Source organism: Diachasmimorpha longicaudata, chromosome 2 (assembly GCF_034640455.1).
Source record: "Diachasmimorpha longicaudata isolate KC_UGA_2023 chromosome 2, iyDiaLong2, whole genome shotgun sequence".
Lineage (NCBI taxonomy): Eukaryota > Metazoa > Arthropoda > Insecta > Hymenoptera > Braconidae > Diachasmimorpha > Diachasmimorpha longicaudata.
In genome coordinates, this window is record NC_087226.1 from 3365527 (window position 1) to 3384225 (window position 18699).

The 18699-nt window shown below is 37.0% G+C and overlaps 1 long non-coding RNA gene across 1 annotated transcript; it reads left to right on the forward strand.

The window, feature by feature from the left end:
- The first annotated feature begins 14286 nt into the window (after nucleotides 1-14286).
- Nucleotides 14287-17329, forward strand: LOC135172589 (uncharacterized). Its single transcript, XR_010301136.1, has 3 exons — nucleotides 14287-14855; nucleotides 14974-15288; nucleotides 16135-17329. It is a non-coding gene; the product is annotated as an uncharacterized LOC135172589 (long non-coding RNA).
- Nucleotides 17330-18699: the final 1370 nt, after the last annotated feature.

Genomic DNA, 18699 nt, shown 5'->3' on the forward strand with positions numbered 1-18699 from the left:
TTCGATTTTTTAATCTCAGACAACATGAACAGCCGCTATCACCTTGACCAGTGAACTACCTTTTTTTGTTGGGGACTCCTTTGACTTAAAAAAAATATATGTTAAAAATGTAAAAGACGAAAAAAAAATTTTTTTTCGTACATTTCAAAATACAAATAAAAATATATTAAAAAATCAACATGATTGAAGTTTGTTGTCGCATAAAAAAAAATTCCTAAAAAGTGGTAAAATATAGGCGTTCACATGAGAGTAACCCCTTAACACCTGTCGGACGGATTTCTCAACAAGTTGATACCGCATCGTTCTTCACTCGGCAGCTCCATAACTGTATTCTTTATATTATTCTGTTATTTTTTATTACAGTATTGTTAATAAATTAGTCACTCTGAATATTTCTCCAAATCCCCAAAAAATTGCGTTAACGATCGACATAATATCGTTCGTATTTACTATTCATAATATTCTGGGCTACACTTCTCCTGTCTCTCTCTCTCTCTCCCTCTCTTTGTTTATCGAATTTCTGTAATATCTTCACCTCTTTCACCTTCCACTTCGTGCCATTGTCGGCAATAGGTTGTTAGTTACGATAATCTGACGGATCTTTCCGAAAATTATTCAACAAACGTTGAATATTATTAGCGATCATAGAGTTTATGGAGTCGTTACAGCCCTTGAACTGAGCATTCTGTCTAGCCGAATCAGTCTTTTTGGTAGTTTATTTAATGGAATATTCGTGGAAATGAAAAGATCTGTCTCAATAAGAAGCTCAATTTGATTTTTTGGTGGGCTTTTACAAAGCTCCACTGGATGGAAAATTGTATGTGAGCTATCATAAATTCCACTCAATCATTTAGTGGATTTTCACTTGTTGTAACCAGTATAAATAGCCCGACTGAGAGGGGAGATGAAAACAGTATTGTAGTTTGAGTGAGAAAGTACAATGAAAGAAGGATTGATTGTACGCGCTTATTCTGAACCCTAGAGAACTGATACCGTTGTCCGAGGCAATTAGCGAGGATTTACCGCGCACATTGGGAATTTCCGAGGCTTGCCGACCTTTTCCTACGATTGACACGTAATTGCTTCAGGCTTACGTCGAAAAAAATATGGTGGATATACCTATATGTTACTGACTCACCCTATGCAGCCAATCAGAAGATGGAATTTGTGATCTATCTACATTGTATTTTACCCCGGGCTATTTCTCGCTCAACCTTGAGTATTTTGGAGGCATAAATTACAGAACAGGGGGTATTAAATCCGGTTTTTATGAAATTTAGGTCTCAAACAAAGGTAAGACTGACCGAAAAATAACTTGGGATATGTAACAAGGTATAGACGATGTTCGGTAAAAATTTCCAGCGCTGAAAATCCATCTTGCTATGGAATAAAAATATCATTAAAAAACAAGAGTTATGATATTAACCTTTTTATGTGATCGTAATTTGTCATGTAGGGAAGAAGAAGGCATTTGAGTTGCATCTGATGGTGTGCCATTGATTTTGAGTAAAGTTAACTCACTCGGTGATCTCCTATCAAATGAAGACTTTAAATTTACATTAGTATAATTAGTTGACTCACATGGAGAATACTAAATGTAGGAGTCAAACGTGTCTCTTTGACAGATTCAGAGGCTATTCTAAAGGATTGTTTATCATTATACCGTCTGATTATGGCAAATCCATCATTAGAATTTAATGCTGACTTGTATACAGAATTCATCTTTTCGAAATCGTAGCGGTTGTTTTCCTTATATGAATCGCTTTCCGCTTTTCCGATCAAATTAGGAGCAGCTTGTGATTGTTCATTGCAATTGAAATCTAATTATATGGAGATAGACTTATTTGAAGATTTTCATTCCCTTCTAATTAAAATAGAACCCCAAAAACAGCGACTGTATTGGTTGGGAGAGTGGGGTATCGTTCCGGCGGACATCGAAATTAAGCGGCGATTCGCTGAGTTAGTACTTGGATGGGTGACCGCTTAGGAAAACCACCCGCTTGCAAGTGTAGAGAGTCAGTGTGCCCCTCTAGTCAGTGTGACAAAAGGATACATTGGGAACCTGCGCTATCGGCGAGCCGTACGGTAGGGGTTTTGCCATGGTTTCCGTCGACCCTTGGGTAAACGCAGTACAGTAGCAGAAAAAGTCGGTCCCATGGCACCGCAGGAGAAGGAGATGGACGAAGGCAAGGCAAGGGGATGCAAGAAAGCATTGAGACAGGCGGGCAGGAGTCGATGTAAAACGAAAAAGACGTTTGTAACATCAAAGGAAATAACGAATGAAAAAAGTAAAATAAAACCCCCAAGAAGGTAAATGATTCGGGAAAAAATACTTCTTTAATATAAGAACAAGACGAATATCTCCATATAAATTAGAATTGAATTTCCATTTGCAATTAAAAGGTTCTTCAAAGTTAATCGAAACAGTGAAACCTAATTCATACAATAAAAACATCATCTCTGTCTGCAAAAAGAGTAGTACATGATCCATCATATAATGATCGCACGTGTTCTCACAACATGGAACGAGAAATAAACCCGAATCGCATTCGCTCTACGATTATTTGAATTTCCTCCATTAATTATTCCTTTATAGAACCTTTATTAACGTAACAATCAACGTGCATCTACCACCAGTGAAATAAACGCCCACTTAGTTACACCCCATCACTGGATCATAAAAATTATAATATCGATGACGGTAAAGTGTACGAGAAAGAGTGCTCCATCACATCGTAATTTCACGCATATATGCACCAATGGAAAATCGATTGACTGTAGGACATCGGTGAATATACAATGGGTAGAAAATTACAAAATTACCATACTAAGTGACTTTTCGGCATCGGTACAATGCCACTAGGGGAATACTGTTTGTCCCTACGGATCACATACAAACACACTATTCCCTCCCCCTTCAATTCCTGCAGAATAATGACCCCTGGAAGCAAGATCGTATGCCACCAGCATTTGCATCTGCTCTGATCAACCAATAGAAATGGAGACATTCGTCGTTCAGTGGCCACCCACACCTCATTAATGCTGCACTGCCCGACACAACTAGATGAAATCCAAGGGCATACAGCACAAATACTAATTACCATGTGAAATCTCATGAACTCCTGCATCTATTGTCACATCATTTCTCTTTCTCTCTCACACTCCCACGGTCCCCCAATCTGTTTTCATCCACTGTTGTCCAATTTTCGACACATAGACCCCGCAACTAACTCATGCACCCAGTGGAATTGATGAGATCATGCGAAACAATGATCTATCGTGACTAACGCGAAATTCCAAATATATGGACTTCCTCGGTCAATAATCACCAGCGTCACCACATTTGTCGAAGTGACGAACATACTGGTCCCTGTGATTAATTCTGGTTGTTGCAAATAAATTACGAATTTTGACGGTTCTTGGATATTTTTTTTATATTTATTCCTGTATTTAGTTAAAGCATTTAAACCATCAGCCTTACATATTTACAAAATATATATATACATATTTACAAAATATACCTATACATATTTACAGAAGGGATCTTCGCTTTTATATAGGCTTGAATTTTAATGAGACATTAATTTTATTCGTTTCAGCTTCCGAATGTATGCCACGGTTTGATCCAGTGTTGAGCCGACGTTTCACAAACGTTGCAGTGGGCATCTTCAGGGCGATCAGCTCAGATATCTGGGGGTAGTCCTTATATAGCTTCCCTTGTGATTGGGGGTGTCCAGCCAATCACATCTCTTTAATTGATCAGATGGACAATTACAAGATAAATTTGTTATTTTAATTGTACGAATATTTATTCTGCTGAGGAAGATCCTGACATCGTACGGAGGAAACACACGTTCTCCCATGAGTTTTGTCATTAATTCGTCACGTTCTTCAGAGCAATGGGGACATTGTCATAATATGTGATTTAGGTCCTCTTCCGGACAACCCGACGAACCTTCTGGAGAGTCTAGTATGTGTGTCCTAGGTAAGCAGCTGGTCAAACTGTAGTGGCTGGTTCTTGGTTGATTTATCTATGTAATAGTTCTTCGGAGAATATTACACTTGTTGAACCATGCTTTCCTACCTTTTTTATAATATCAACTGAAACATTCCTGGGTTTTATCAGCTTTGACTTACTCGTGTTGTGTTTGATAATATTTTATTTCTTAAAAATTAAATATTTAAACAATGTCTGGCGAAGTCGAGCAAGCAAAATTCTTCTATTTCCCAACTTCGGACATTGGCCTCATCCACAGAATGCGATGAGCAAAGCCCAAATAGTGCGACGTCAACATCGAACCATCCGCACACGGGCATTGACCGCAAACGCATTTCCGACCCTTGTCAAAATTAAAAATCAGTCTTGTCTTAGCATCGCGAACGATCACACCAAGGGGTGAACTCCTTGAAACTTGAAATACCTGATTCCGGAATCAGTCCATAATTCTGTCCGGCGTTTATCTTTTGTTTCAAGTATCGGGAAAAATAATCACAAGTACGCACATCTTCGTAGTGATTATTCCCGCGGTTAGTTTTTGAACCGAATGATCTTGTGCGGTACCGTTTGACGGGTTGCAAAATTACGCGTTACGGCTGCAGTGCAAGATCAAGAGAGAGGACTCATACAAAAACAAACAAATACAAAATATTGCAAGAAAGAAAATTAAAAGAACAGTTATATAAATCCAAAACTAGTGTTCTGATTGGAGTGTGTCAGCAGCTGAAAGAGTGAGTAACCCTAATCAGGCTATTGTGGTAATATTTGGGTTAATTCATTATTCTCTCACTCATATTTCGAGAATATCTTGTAGAAAGATCAAATTCAACTTGATGTGTTACTGTTTAGTCACATAAATAATCATTATTGTTATACTTGTAATTATATGGTCTAAAATACATTCAATATCGTACAGTTCTGTGAGAGTTTATTTGAGTATTGATCATCAATCGCTTCTATGAAACAGATGTGCCCAGCACTTTAAAGGTAAGGATTCACGCTAAACAAAAATAATTATTTTATTGCGCGGCTCCAAAAATTGAAACTGATATTTAAATACAAAATACCATTTCAATTTTCCATATCCAACACTCGATTTTGTCTTCAGTCAAATCCTAAGAGTCCTTCTTAAAAATTTCATTACAATCTGGGAAAGAAATCTTGTATTCTTGATTTGGTTGTAATTTTGTTGCCTCATTTGCCAGGCGATCAATCTCCTATTCTTGGATAATGGAAAGATTCAATATTAATCTTGATGGGGAAATATGAAGATGAAGATATGATTCGTTAACGAGATATTGGAAACCTAAAAATTAGGCTTTTCTTTGAAAAACAGCGATCACGAAGTCCTGACTGAAGGCTAAGAAATGCTAAGCAGGGTCGTGATCCACGCCAGGATCAGCCCTGGTTAAGCCCTGAAATGATAACACCATCCAAGGTCTCCAAAGCACAGCCTGTCTCAAAGCTCCCAGGGAAGTTTCCCGGAGGCCTTGAAAAAAAATGTAAGACTTGAGGTAAGCCTTGATTAGCCTTTGGCTTTGATAACAAGGCAACCATAACGATCGCTACCTAAGGCTTGTTCAAGACTGTATTAAACCCGATTTCAGGCTACATCATTTTTCATTTATCTCACGTGGACCAAAATCCGATACAATTATTTCTTGTGACGTCAGACGATGTGGAACACTATATAAACTTCCCAGCTTACACGTGAAAACCATCTTTCACATATAAGAGGGGAAGTTTATGTACCGTTCCATATCTTGTGACGTCATAGAAAATTGTTAGATAGGATTTTTGGATTAGGTAGGAAAGAAATCAAGATTATTCTCGATATAATTTTACACAAAAATTTTTATTAAAAAAAATGGATAGTCCAACGTCAGCACTTATTAAACAGAAAAATAAAAGTGAAGTAAATATATATTTCGAGAAATTGTAAATTGAACACTGAATGTTTAAAAATGTTAAAAAAATCTCGCATCGAGAATGAAACGAGCAGGGGGTGAACCCCCAAGAGCAATAATAAATATATAATAAATATATGAGTTTATTTTGGATTGAGTATTTTGATCAACTCAATAATCATACCACACAAGTTTTATTCATCTGCTGAATTACAAAATTATTTTCATCCCTCGGGGGTATATTGTTTAGTGGCTTCGCGACGGTCATGTATTTATAATATAATGTATTGCAATCGTATAGACATTCTATGGATCATATTTTTCGTCCATGGAAGAAGAACAGAGTAACAAAACTCAGTTACCTTACCACGAGACCCTAAAGTTAGCAGTGGGTTGCACCAGCCTCAGTCCGGATGATCTTAAGGGGTTACATGGGTTTCACGGTTTCAAAAAATCGATTTTTTTTTGTCTTATTAAATTCTATAACATCTCTAGAATATTGTCCTAAATTTTCAAGTTGATCCGAGTAATAGTTTCGGAGATACAGCCCTGAAAAGACGAACGCTGGAGGTCAGGTAATTCAAAGTGTCTAGAGCCGTTTAAAGTGTCTAGAGCCCAGATAAGCCAGGGTTCGTCATCGACAGGAGCAAAAGGATGCCCTGGACATTGCAGCTGCAGCAGGTTCTCTACTTTATGGCCCAGGAATCGACGATTCAATGTAAGTTGAAAAAAAGATTTTTTTTCCCACTTTTATTGTCTCCAAAACTTTAAACGCGTTTTTCTCAAAACTATATTTTCAAAGTCGGTTGTCAAGATTTCTCGCGAACTACTCAACCGATCTTAATGAAATTTTACACAAGTCTTCGAGATATCATTTACAAGGTCTTGAACGAAGGATTTTTTTTTTTTTTAATTACAACTATTTAAAAATAAAAAAATTTCGAGAAATTTTCATCAAAATTTGCATTTTTTAATAAAAATGTCTGGCAAAAATCGAATTTTAATTTTTTTTTTCCTTCGTCCAATACCTAGTTTGTTGTCTTTACTAAAACACGAATTTTTTCCTTTCATTTCAGATAATCCTGAAAGAAGTTCTGCTGACAACGCGGAGGCACCTTTTTTCCGAGGGACTGCAGGAAATGGCGTCGTAATGGCCGCCATCTTGATTTTTTTTTTTGAAAATTTCATAAAATATTTATTAAATATGTATCTTTTAAATAATAAAAAGTTTCATCTAAATATTTCATTTTTTATATGCAAAAAAAATTATTGAAAAAAGGCCGTTTTTTGTCCGATGAAACCCATGTAACTCCTTAAGCTATTTTTTTTCAACGAAATGTCAATATTTGTGCATCTACTTTCACTCGGAAAGTATATGGGCTACCGATATCCAGTAAAATTCTACGGTCTTGGAGATCTTTACACCGGGAAGACAGAAGGTGTAATTGGGTCCGGTTATTCTTTGCATTAATTAGTAGAGCGCAATAGGAAAAAGTTTTACAGAGTCTGGTACCAACCAATTCCCCAGTGGAAACGAGTGAGATAAATCGAGACAACACGCCGGGAGTACTACCACACCAGCATCGAGCCGGTGGCACTCGTTTCTAAGAGTTTCTGGCCAGTAGGAAAATACGAATACCTGAAAGTGAGATATGAAAACCTCTTCTCTTTATCTGGTACGCGGTCTGAAACCACCACAGACTCTTTTCATTCCACGGCTACTTGTTTTTTCTTTATTTTCTTCTTTACTCGAATCTCCTCTTTTCGCAATTTGTTTTCTCTTTTATTGTTTGCAATGCTATATATTTATTGGCTTATTGCCTGAAAGGACAACAACTAGGTTTTGGGTCAAGTTTTATCGGAAAAATATCAACTTGGGAGACTCATGTTTGTGATAGAAGTGCTCTATTATTATTAATTTATTTTATATAAACTAGGAAAATAACTCGCGTTTTTGCAATTAATTAGCACTAGAGTACTGCAAGTCAATGTTGTTGTGGTAAAAAAATAGTGGAAACCTGGTGATGTAGTATACAAATAAAGACATATTGTATGTCATGCTGGAGGACTAGACATTTCAAAAATCAATATTTTTGTGGGTAAGAAATTCCGATTCGTATAAGATGGTCCCATGATCATCATGTAGTGGTGGTGATCATTATATGATAGATCATGAACTCCTCTTTTCGCAATCAGAGATGATGTTCTTATTATATGTTTCACTGATTTCACTGTTTCGAGTAAGTTTGAAGAACTTTTTCATTGTTTATGCAAATTCAATTCTAATTTATATGAAACTATTAATTTTATCTCTGTATTTAAGAAAGATTCTTTCCGGAATCATTTTCTTTCTTGGAGGCTTCATCTTAATTACGAAGGAATGCAAATCTTCACGTAAATCTGCCTCTACCCAAATAAGAATTAACTTCTAATGGGCAATTAAAAGTTACTCTTAATTTGCTCGAAAAAATGGAAATCTATTCATTTAAACAGAACAATATTTCTGATTTCAAACAGATGAGTTCTTTACACAGTCAGCATTAAATTCTAATAATTGATTTCAATTGATGAGAAGGGGGGATGATAAACAATCCTTTAAAATAGCCTCTTAATCACTCAAAGAGAAATGTTTGACTGCTCTTATATTTGGTATCTTCATGTAAGTCAACTAATTATACTGATGTAAATTTAAAGTCTTCATTTAATAGGTCATCACCGAATGAGTTAAGTTTACTCAAAATCAGTGCTGTACCATCAGGTGCAACTCAAGTGCATTCTTCTTCCCCACAGTACAAAATAATAACGATCACAAAACAAGAATAATATCACTACCTCGTTTTTCTGTGATATTTTTATTCTATAACAAGATTCATTTTTCGTGCTGCAGCAGGGAAAAAGGAAAATCAACAAAATGAAAATCGAGGCGAATGCAAAACATCTCGTTCTTTTATTCATATAAAGAATCCATTAGTCTCAACCTGATTTCACCCAGAATTGATTAGCAACAGTAATGTCAGTCAATCAAATTAATTAAAATCACTCAGAAGGCCCGACCGGATATAAGGTTTATAAACATCGATTATTTCCCTAGTTCGATTGAAAACCCATTGATTCCCGAATCGCGAAATTCGATAATTTTTTAATACCTCATTTTCTTCTTCACTAATATGGACGTATACACAGGGATTAATTAAATAAGAGTGTTTAAATGCCAAGATCGCATTTTTTCACCGATAATTTTTGATTTTTTCCCCACTCCACTTACTCTGTCATATTTACACCTGCAATTGTTGATAATTTCTAAAACCTTCGCATTGACCTCCGACTTGATTTCCATTCGGCAGTAACCTTCATTGTGCATATTCAAAGTTATAAAGAATGATGGTGTTGAAACCACCGTAAGATTAATCCACTTTTTAATACTAAAACAACCCGATTATGAGCAATAAGAAGAACAAGGGGCCAACGAGAAACATAATTTACCAAAACCCGTCAGATGCATTGTTTTTCTGTGGGATGTTCAAAGGCGAAAAAATGAGAAATGACGAATGAGAGAGCCGAGTGAAGAATGGAAATGTGTCAGGAACATTGAAGCACTGGTTTCCGGCTGCATTGGGGGCTTGAGTGGAAAAAAAATCAACGATTTCTTGGCACATGAAACTCTCTCTGACGAGTCCTCCGGCGCTATGACGGCAGTACCACAATACTTCTGCGGGACGACGTTGTGATGCTCATTAGAGCAAGCACAGCTCACCTCGTTAGCTAGAATGTTCGTTTGTATTCACTCCTCTTTTTCACTGGAATTTTCACATGAAACGCTGGATTTTCTCATCCCCCTTTCTCCCGTCACTTTCTGTCTGGAATCTATTCAATCTCAATTTTACCGACATTCTGTTTCACTCGTGTGACCGCTCGTTATCTCTGTCTCTTCAACATATCCTCAAGTGACCAACGATGTTCATTACCAAAGTTTAGGGTTTCAGTGAAGAGTTTTAGTTTTCTCGAGAGGTGAATTTGATTTTCAAAATCACTTGAGGTTGTTCCTGGAGTTCATGTCACTGGACGGGACAATTGTGTTACATAAAAATTAGGATGAGGCCATGTAAATTATGTGGGGAAGACGATTTCATTACCCAGGTAGGAATTAACAATTGGACCAAGCCTGTTTCTAGACTGACGTTATAGCTTGGGCCCAGCGTGGCATATGCTGGGAGTGAAACAGTGTACCAAGTTTGGGAAGCTCAGCCAAGGGTGAGGCCCAGTATCGCCCCACCAGTATAAAGCAGGCCTGATCCAAGCTAATAGAAACCAATCCTGGCGTCAATTAGGCCTAGGAATTGAATAGACTGTACATCAAAGTTAATACATCCTTATTTTAGTTTCCACTTATAACATTGTTATAAAAATCTGCTATCAAACACTCAAACATAATGTATAAAAAACTTCGTATTGCATACATGAAGTCGTGAAGATGATGTATATCTGATTAATCAATTTGAAATTGACGAAGCCTTAACATGAAATAATTATTGAGTTTTTAAATAAAAAAAATAATAATTGCCTTCAATCAAGTTTTCATAATTTTATGACTCCATTGGTATGATCATTAGCTGAAGCCAAACCCAGTGTAGAAAGTTCCAAACCTGGCAACAAGCTTGGACTTTTTATAAACTATGTTTTTATTCATAACAATATATACAAAACTTAAAAACTAGTATAAAAAAAAATTCTATGAACATTACTGTGTTTCTTAATGTAAACTCAAGTCTGTGAGACTCTCTGGTTTATAAATAAATGGATATTATCCTAAATGTATTTGTATTTATTTTTTATGAAGATTGAGCCTTTTTTATGTGCATTATATTTTTCTCTGAATTAAGTACTTAAAAAAGCAACAAGCTTGATGTTTAGCTTCGTGAGAATAATTGTTTTCACCCAAACTGTTGGAAAGTCTAGAGGGAAAATTCAATAAAAACATAATACCGAATCACTTCACTCAAAAATTAATATATTTCCACACTTTACATATATTTGATGAATTTTCAAATAACATAATATAAATTAGAAATTGACTGTAAACGGAGTTGAAATCACGGGAGTTATCTATTTGAGTAGGACCGACGCGATGTGACTATTAGACTATATGAAAATACACGGAAAAAGAGTTGGTACTCTGTGTTGTCAAGTAAAAACTGAGAAAAGTGTTAAGTTATAAATTTAAAGTCTGCCTGGACTGTGCAGAAAAACTTTTAGAATCTTAATTGGTGAAAAAAAAGTACAAGAACATTTTCATTGGTTTACCTACATGAAGAGAGGGTGGAAGAAAAAAGGCGTCGTAAGTCGGGGACCTGTCTGGGTTCGAACTATCCGAGTAAGCGTAATCAAGTAATAAATGATCCGAGCTCTGAAGCAGTTGAATATTGTTCCTGAGATTTTGAAAGAAGAGGAAAGTTGATGACTGTAAAAGGATATAAAATAATTAAATATTTGTCTCGGATTTTTAGAAAAGCACAATAAAGGAATACGAATAATGAAATATTTTCCCGGGCCCGAAGAAATAGGATACGAAAAAAAAGGTTTTTGAATTTTGAGAAATAGCTCAAAGATTAAAATTCTGACCGTAATAACACTTTGGTTTTTAACGGATGGCATATTTAAAAATATAGCTTTCACAATAGCAATATTATAATAGTTTAAACGATTGAAATTTTCGAGACGTCGAGTACTAAAATAATTTCAAGTACAATTTATAAAAACGGTTTTTTTTCTAATTTCAAATTACCCCGATACGATGAACGATTGTGCCATTGAACACTTGAACCAGAATATAAACTGGGGTCACTACCGGGCTTCGGGTTGACCTGTCGAAATAACGTTGGCCCTAGATTAGCATCACCATTGGTTGAAGTCAGAGCCATCTTAGGGAATGCCAGGTTTATTAGTTTAGAGTCAAAGCTTAGCCCTGTTGTCAATCCCAGATAATTGCTACCCAGATAATTATGACATCATTTCATCATGCGTTCCATTTTCTTCTGTTCTTTCTTATTTGTTTAAAGCGCTGGACCCCTAGAGTTGGATTCCTTATACTATTCTGATTTTACATTTTATGTACATTCTTTCATCTAAAAATATTGAGTATTTCAATTTTTCTAATTACAAGCTATTAGATATTTACATATCTCTTCCAGGTACTTGTTGTCAGGACATCGACACATGTATCGAGAATAATCCAGGTTCATTCCCTACCTGTTTGAGGATTGACTACGTTTAGGGTGGATGTCGGATGGGAAAATCAAGGCAAGATTGATTAGAGCTAGCCGGTGGGAAAAATTTAATGACACCTTACACTGGTTGAGATTTTATTATTTGAAACGGTTAACGACGTCCACGTGCCACCAAAGTCAGATAATTATAATTGAGATTACTTCAGTATGGTTAAGCTTCTAACCAATGGTAGGTTGCTTGGTTTTAAGCTGAGTAGCTCTAAATTATTAATGATTGGATATCAGGATAAAGTATCCAGATATTCGCTACAGCGATGTACTTAAAGTTCGGTGATGTACCTAAGTTTCGGTAATGTATTTGGAGATGTACTTGGAGATGTACTTGGTGATGTACTGAGTGATGTTCTGAGATTAAGGACAGAGATTTTCTATTGATTAACTCGACACTACTGCATCCTGAGACTGGCTAAGATTTACTAACGCTTCCGAGGTCAGCTCGTTGATCTACTGAGCTGAAGTGTCCCTCGGGAATTTTGGGCATTGGCCGCCTGTCTTCGTTTACCGACTGCTGTCATTAATTCACGTTTCAAACACTCCCTAATCGAAGAATCCTATCCAACACTTTTGTGTGATATTACAAGATATGGAACGCTATATAAATTTCTCGTCTTCCATGTGAAAGACGGAAACCTTAGGTAACGCTCGTTATGGGTGCCCTCTTATCAGGGGAAAAGACTCATCAAGGCTTATCTTCGGTCTTGCATTGTTTTCCGAGGCCTGTGCAAATATTCCCTGAGAGCCTTGGGACAGACTACTTCAGAGGTCTTGGACGGTGTCATCATTTCAGGTCTTAAGGAGTACTGGTCCTCGCGCGGACCACAGCCCCGCTTAAAGCTTTTCTGAGTCTTGGCTCCGTGAGCTCTCTTTGCGTTGTCCGTCTCTACTTGTGTAGTTTCCCAAAGAAAAGCCCAATTTTTACGTTTACAATATCTCGTGACCGAATCATATCTTCATCTTCGTATTTTCCCATCAACAATAATATTGAATCTTTTTATTATCCAAGAATAGGAGATTGATCGCCTGGTAAATGAGGCAACCAAATTACAACCAAATCAAGAATACAAGATTTCTTTCCCAGATTTTACTGAAATTTTTAAGAAGGACTCTTAGGATTTAACTGAAGACAAAATCGAGTAAGTCAAAGCTGATAAAACCCAGGAATGTTTCAGTTGATATTATAAAAAAGGTAGGAAAGCATGGTTCAACAAGTGTAATTTTTCGCGATGAACTATTACATGTGTTGCGTCACAACATATTCGTAGAAATATGTATACAATCTTTTAATCATTTCATCGTGATTGAAACCTTTGGCTAGGCATAGATGAGATAGTCACGTTCGGGGGAATTTCGACAAAGATCTTTTTTTGGAAAGGGAAATTCTTGACTGGAGAAATTCCCCATTTTTTTACTCTTTTCTCCGGATGCATCGTTTGAGACCGAGCGAGCGATCATCACGTGTGCACCAGTCGCCCTCCACGCGCACCTAGGCGTTTTCCTCCTTTTTTAATCCATAGGCACTTACCCATCGCTACCCTGCCCAGTAGATGATAATTGGGGAATTCTTTTTCTGCTTCTCTCCCATTTTTTTAGAGAAAAAGGGAAGCTGCCTTCTCCTAAAAATCTTAGATTTTAGTTCACATCCACGAATCGTAGCATTCACATTGCGAAACATTAGCAAGTCCTAGCCAAGATATCAAGTCAATCAAATATACTAGTGACTAGTGTATATTAGAATAAAAGCTTGTTTTATTAAACAGTGATTAAAGGGGCTCAACGCATTATTCTTTCAAAGGAGAACCTGCATGCATCTTTATGACCAAAACCCTCAAACTAACCAAGTGAAAAATACGGTAGCTTGGCAGTTCTCGCGTCCTTGTAGTGAGACTATCAAAGCCATATCGAGCCTCACAAACCCGACGAGTTCCAGCATAACTGCGTTACAGAACGAGACAACATGGATAACACAACCAAGAAGGAAGTACCACAGTTTGGTCATCTCCTTAGCGAGGACACTCATAGTAAACTCTCGAGAATGTTCGTGTGGTTGTTCTGAGGAAGACCTAAATCATATATTATGGCGATATCCCCGTTATTCTGAACATCGCTCCGTGAGCCCTCTTTACCTCGTCGATGTCTACGTGGGGATTTGTTACTACGACAAAATATTTCATCTTCATTTACTCATGTAATTAAATTTGTGATTTTTTGCCTTATGATTGTCTTTATCCTCACTACGTGGAAGTGATACCGTGTATACGACAAAAACACGTTCAGAATTTTACGTACAGATAAATAAATAACCGCTGAGAATCGCCTCGTTTCAAGTGAGTCAGCGATAGAGAATATTTGCTACTACGTCTGGCGCCCAGACATCCGGTTGCCTCATGCATTCAAGTTTGATCATGGCATTACGCACTGAAATGCTTTCGAGCTGAGCGCCAATTCTATGGTGGAAGTATGGGAATATGGAGTATGGGGTTGGTGCATGGTAACGTTGAACTGATTGCCACACTTATCCATACCAAGTATCCAACTGTAACCCATCTAGGTCTGTATATAGTTGGTATAAAGGAGGTGGAAAAGCGAAAGAGAAAATGCCTTCTTTTCTCGTTTTCTTATACCGGGTGTCCCACTCGAATCAACCCACTTAAATACCTCCGGAGGAAGGCAAGTAACAGAAAATATTTTGAGACATTAGTCGAAGGGTTGTGAGGGGGACGTGTTGCATACATTTTTTTCAACTTTCAAGGTCAGCCTCCAATGAAATTTGATTTGTTATTTTCAGGTACCTCATCATTCATGTCAATTCCTGCGTTGTTACTCAGAAAATGTGACGAAGATAAGGTCTCAAGGTATCAAACTGAAGATTCCGACTTTCTTAGGGTGACTCAGGATGCACCACGTGAGGAAAAGTCTACTCGCATCCCTTGCGGTAAAAAAAAGTGAGAAAAAATAGCGTCAACATGTGTGAAGGTTTATGCACGTATTGCCAGTCAACAGTGGCATCATCAAACAACTCATGAACTCATCAAGACGAACAAGATTCAGTGGGGTGACGAAAGTTCCCCACACTTGCAGATTGCAAACATGCCCTTGAAAGGTGAAAAAAATGTATGCATCAAATGTCGTCCTGGACACCCTAAAATTAATGTCTAAAAACATTTCCTGTCACTGGCCCCCCTCAGCAACTATTTATAATAGGTGGACTATTTTAAATGAGACACCCTGTACATATATGTATACAATAGTACTGTAGTCAGCGTCTAGTCGGCAATGGCCGTTTCTCAAAGTTTTCCCTCTGCCCAAACTGTCGAAACTTGCGTACGCAGGAAACTGGTGGGAAGAATTATGCCGGAGGAAAGACGGTGAAAAGTAGCTTTAAAAAATCGTATTTGGTTTTACAGACTTTTTAAGTTCAGTAATGCTTACGTGAATTTCAATACAAGTGAATTCCAGTTGAAGTTGTGAAGTAAATCTTTGTTATCTTGGCTGTTGACTAATATCTGCCTAATTTAGCAAAAAAGGGGTCCCGCAAAGAATGAATTTAATAGATACAGTCAGTAATTGTTGGCCTTCAATCTTTTATCTCTTCGGCATCAATTGGAAATATAGAATCGATAGCAGTAAATTTGACGTCAAAAAAATACGTGAAATATAATCGTACTGACATGGTATGAAGAGTAATGGATTAACGGCGGTAAAAGTTCTATGCTCGATGGCGAGTTGAACAATATTGACGCAGTAATTTCTGATAATAGACTGGTTAACATATGCAGTAGCCGCATAAATCGAGTATGGAAAGTATCGATAGTATTTATTCATTGCTGGTTATACGAAATTATTCTACACAACGCGGAAGTACAATTGAAAATTGAATTTTGACACGTGCAGGGGGGAACCATAGTGTCATTAAATGACGTTAATTTGATATATATTGCTGTTCTAGATGGAGTTTACGTTTATTGCAGCGAAGACCATGTCGACGGACGTGACGTATCGAATTTTTACGGTGGTAGAGATCGGAGATTTTTTAGGTATTACCCAGGTAGGAATTGACGGTGGAAACCGGACTCATCAAGCCTTGAAACAAGGCTCACAATCTCTTACTCAGGCTTGGGATTCACACGTGGATAAGGCTTCATCCAGCCTTGCAAATGATAACCCGAATTCAGGCTGGGAATGCGAGGCCTGTTTGAAGCCTCGTGGGGAGGCCTGAACGAAGCATCGGAAAATCAAATTACGAGGGCTGAAATAAGGCCCAAATTAAGATTTATGAAGGCTCCACGGCCTTATTAACGAGGGTTCCGCCAGTCTCGTTCTAAGGGTGATCTAAGCCGGACCTTCGTTCACACATAGTGTCGTTTGACACATTTTGGGCCACTATTTATAACAGTGGATAGCTGCAAAATAGGTGAAACAATTGCAAAGTAACTTTGAAGAAATTTTGGGTCCATGACTGCTGTAATTTCCAAAGATAATTGACGGTAATGATACCAATGAGATGGAATTTATTTATTAGCTAAATTTACCATCGGAATTCAAGAGAGGAAAAATAAGTACATTATTTTATTGTTAAGAAGGTAATCCGAAATCAATCTCTTAATCGGTGAAATTTCACTCATATCTTGACAATAAGGTACCTTGCATCGCTCATCCTTGTCGTAAAGAATCCATAAGGGTTAATACTTATCAATATAAATAAAAAATAAATAACTAAAGAGCAGGGAAAAATGAGGATTGATTTAGCCTTTGTGAAGCCTTGATAATTTCAGCCTGCAAATTCAGGGCCCTAGCCAGGCTTGAAATGACCCTCGAGAATTGGATCATCACTAGTCCTCGATTCAAGCCCGTTTCTGACAATGAGGTCAGGTCTGTTTCAGGCTTGTGGTACGTAGGTTTGTCTAAACAAGGCGTGTACAGGCCTCTTTCGATCGTCAGCCTTGGTTTTTCTTACCTGGGTAGAAAATACCGAGGTGCGACAGCTCCATCCTGGGAGATCCAGCGCGGAAGCAATCTTGATTCCATCGGTGAATCCTATACATATGTATAGATCCCACTTAAGCCGCACATGCTCCTTCGAATCCTTCTCAATCCAATCTTGGAAGAGTCTTGTTCTTCCAGGCTGGAGGGCCCAGGGTTGAATGGAGCTTGATGTTATTGACGAATCCAAGACAGATTCAAACCCAGACGTAAATCTTCCATTCAGCCCATGTAGTTGATAGGTTCATAAATGGGGTACCTCAATGTACTCAATTTTATTCCACTAAAATATTTCAAGAAGTGATCAATGATAATTAATTATTGGGGAATTATCGGGTAATTCGAAAGGTTGATCAAGGATTGTAGGTCCAGCGTCAATCGAGGCTGGAAATTCCAGTCTGAATCGAACTTCATCCAAACTTGATTTAACATTGAGACCGTCGGCTCCATTCACTTTAGTCAATTGTCAATCAAGCTTGATCCAATCTTCATTCCATAGTCCATTCGCACCTGGGTAGTGCATGAGTCATACGTAAATAGATAAATCACTTCTGACTATTAAGGGGTTACTCTCATGTGATCACTTCGAAAAATCGATTTTTTTAATATTCTGATAATAAAATCTATTGAAAACATGCTGTGAAAAATTCAGACCGAAATTCATAGTATTTGATAAGTTACAGCTCATAGTCGCCGACGTGTCGTAAGCGACTGTCTACCAGGCGTTAAACTTTAAACGCATTTTTCTCGAATCATCATTTTCTGAAACTGTCATGGTCCTAGAAAAAAAAGTATTCAACCGATTGCTTTAAAATTTACATATGTTCTTCTACTCATTTATAGTTATCGTCCCTACCAGAATTGTTTATTTTCCAAAATATTTTCATATTTTTTTTAAACGATTTTTAACGAAAAAGAACAAGATTTTCGTGATTTTTTTTTGAAGTTCGATATATTTTTTTTCTAATGAAACTGATTATATTTGGTAGGGACGATAGCCGCAAATCTACTGAATAATAATCCATTTGATTTTTTTATCTCAGACAACATGAACAGCAGCTATCACCATGACCAGTGAACTACCTTTTGTGTTGGGGACTAGTTTGATTTAAAAAAAATATATGTCAAAAATGCAAAAAACGAAAAAAAAATTTTTTGTGTACATTTCAAAATACACATAAAAATATATTAAAAAATTAAAATGATTGAATTTTGTTGTCGCATAAAAAAAAAATTTCCGAAAAAGTGGTAAAATGAATGCATTCACATGAGAGTAACCCCTTAACCAGTTTTTGATGAATATCTCGGAATCCAGAGGAGATAAAAAAACTTTCATTAGAACGTTTTTTACGGAGCGAATTGACAGCTACAAGAAATCTCTTGACAAAAATTCTACTATCTCTTTTCGATTCGGAGATATTGCTCAACAATTAGATTCAGTTTCTATACATTTTTTTTGTTTGAACAAAACTTGTTGCAAAATATTACGATCACCTTTCGCTTCTAAGATATACTCCGGAAATTAAACGAA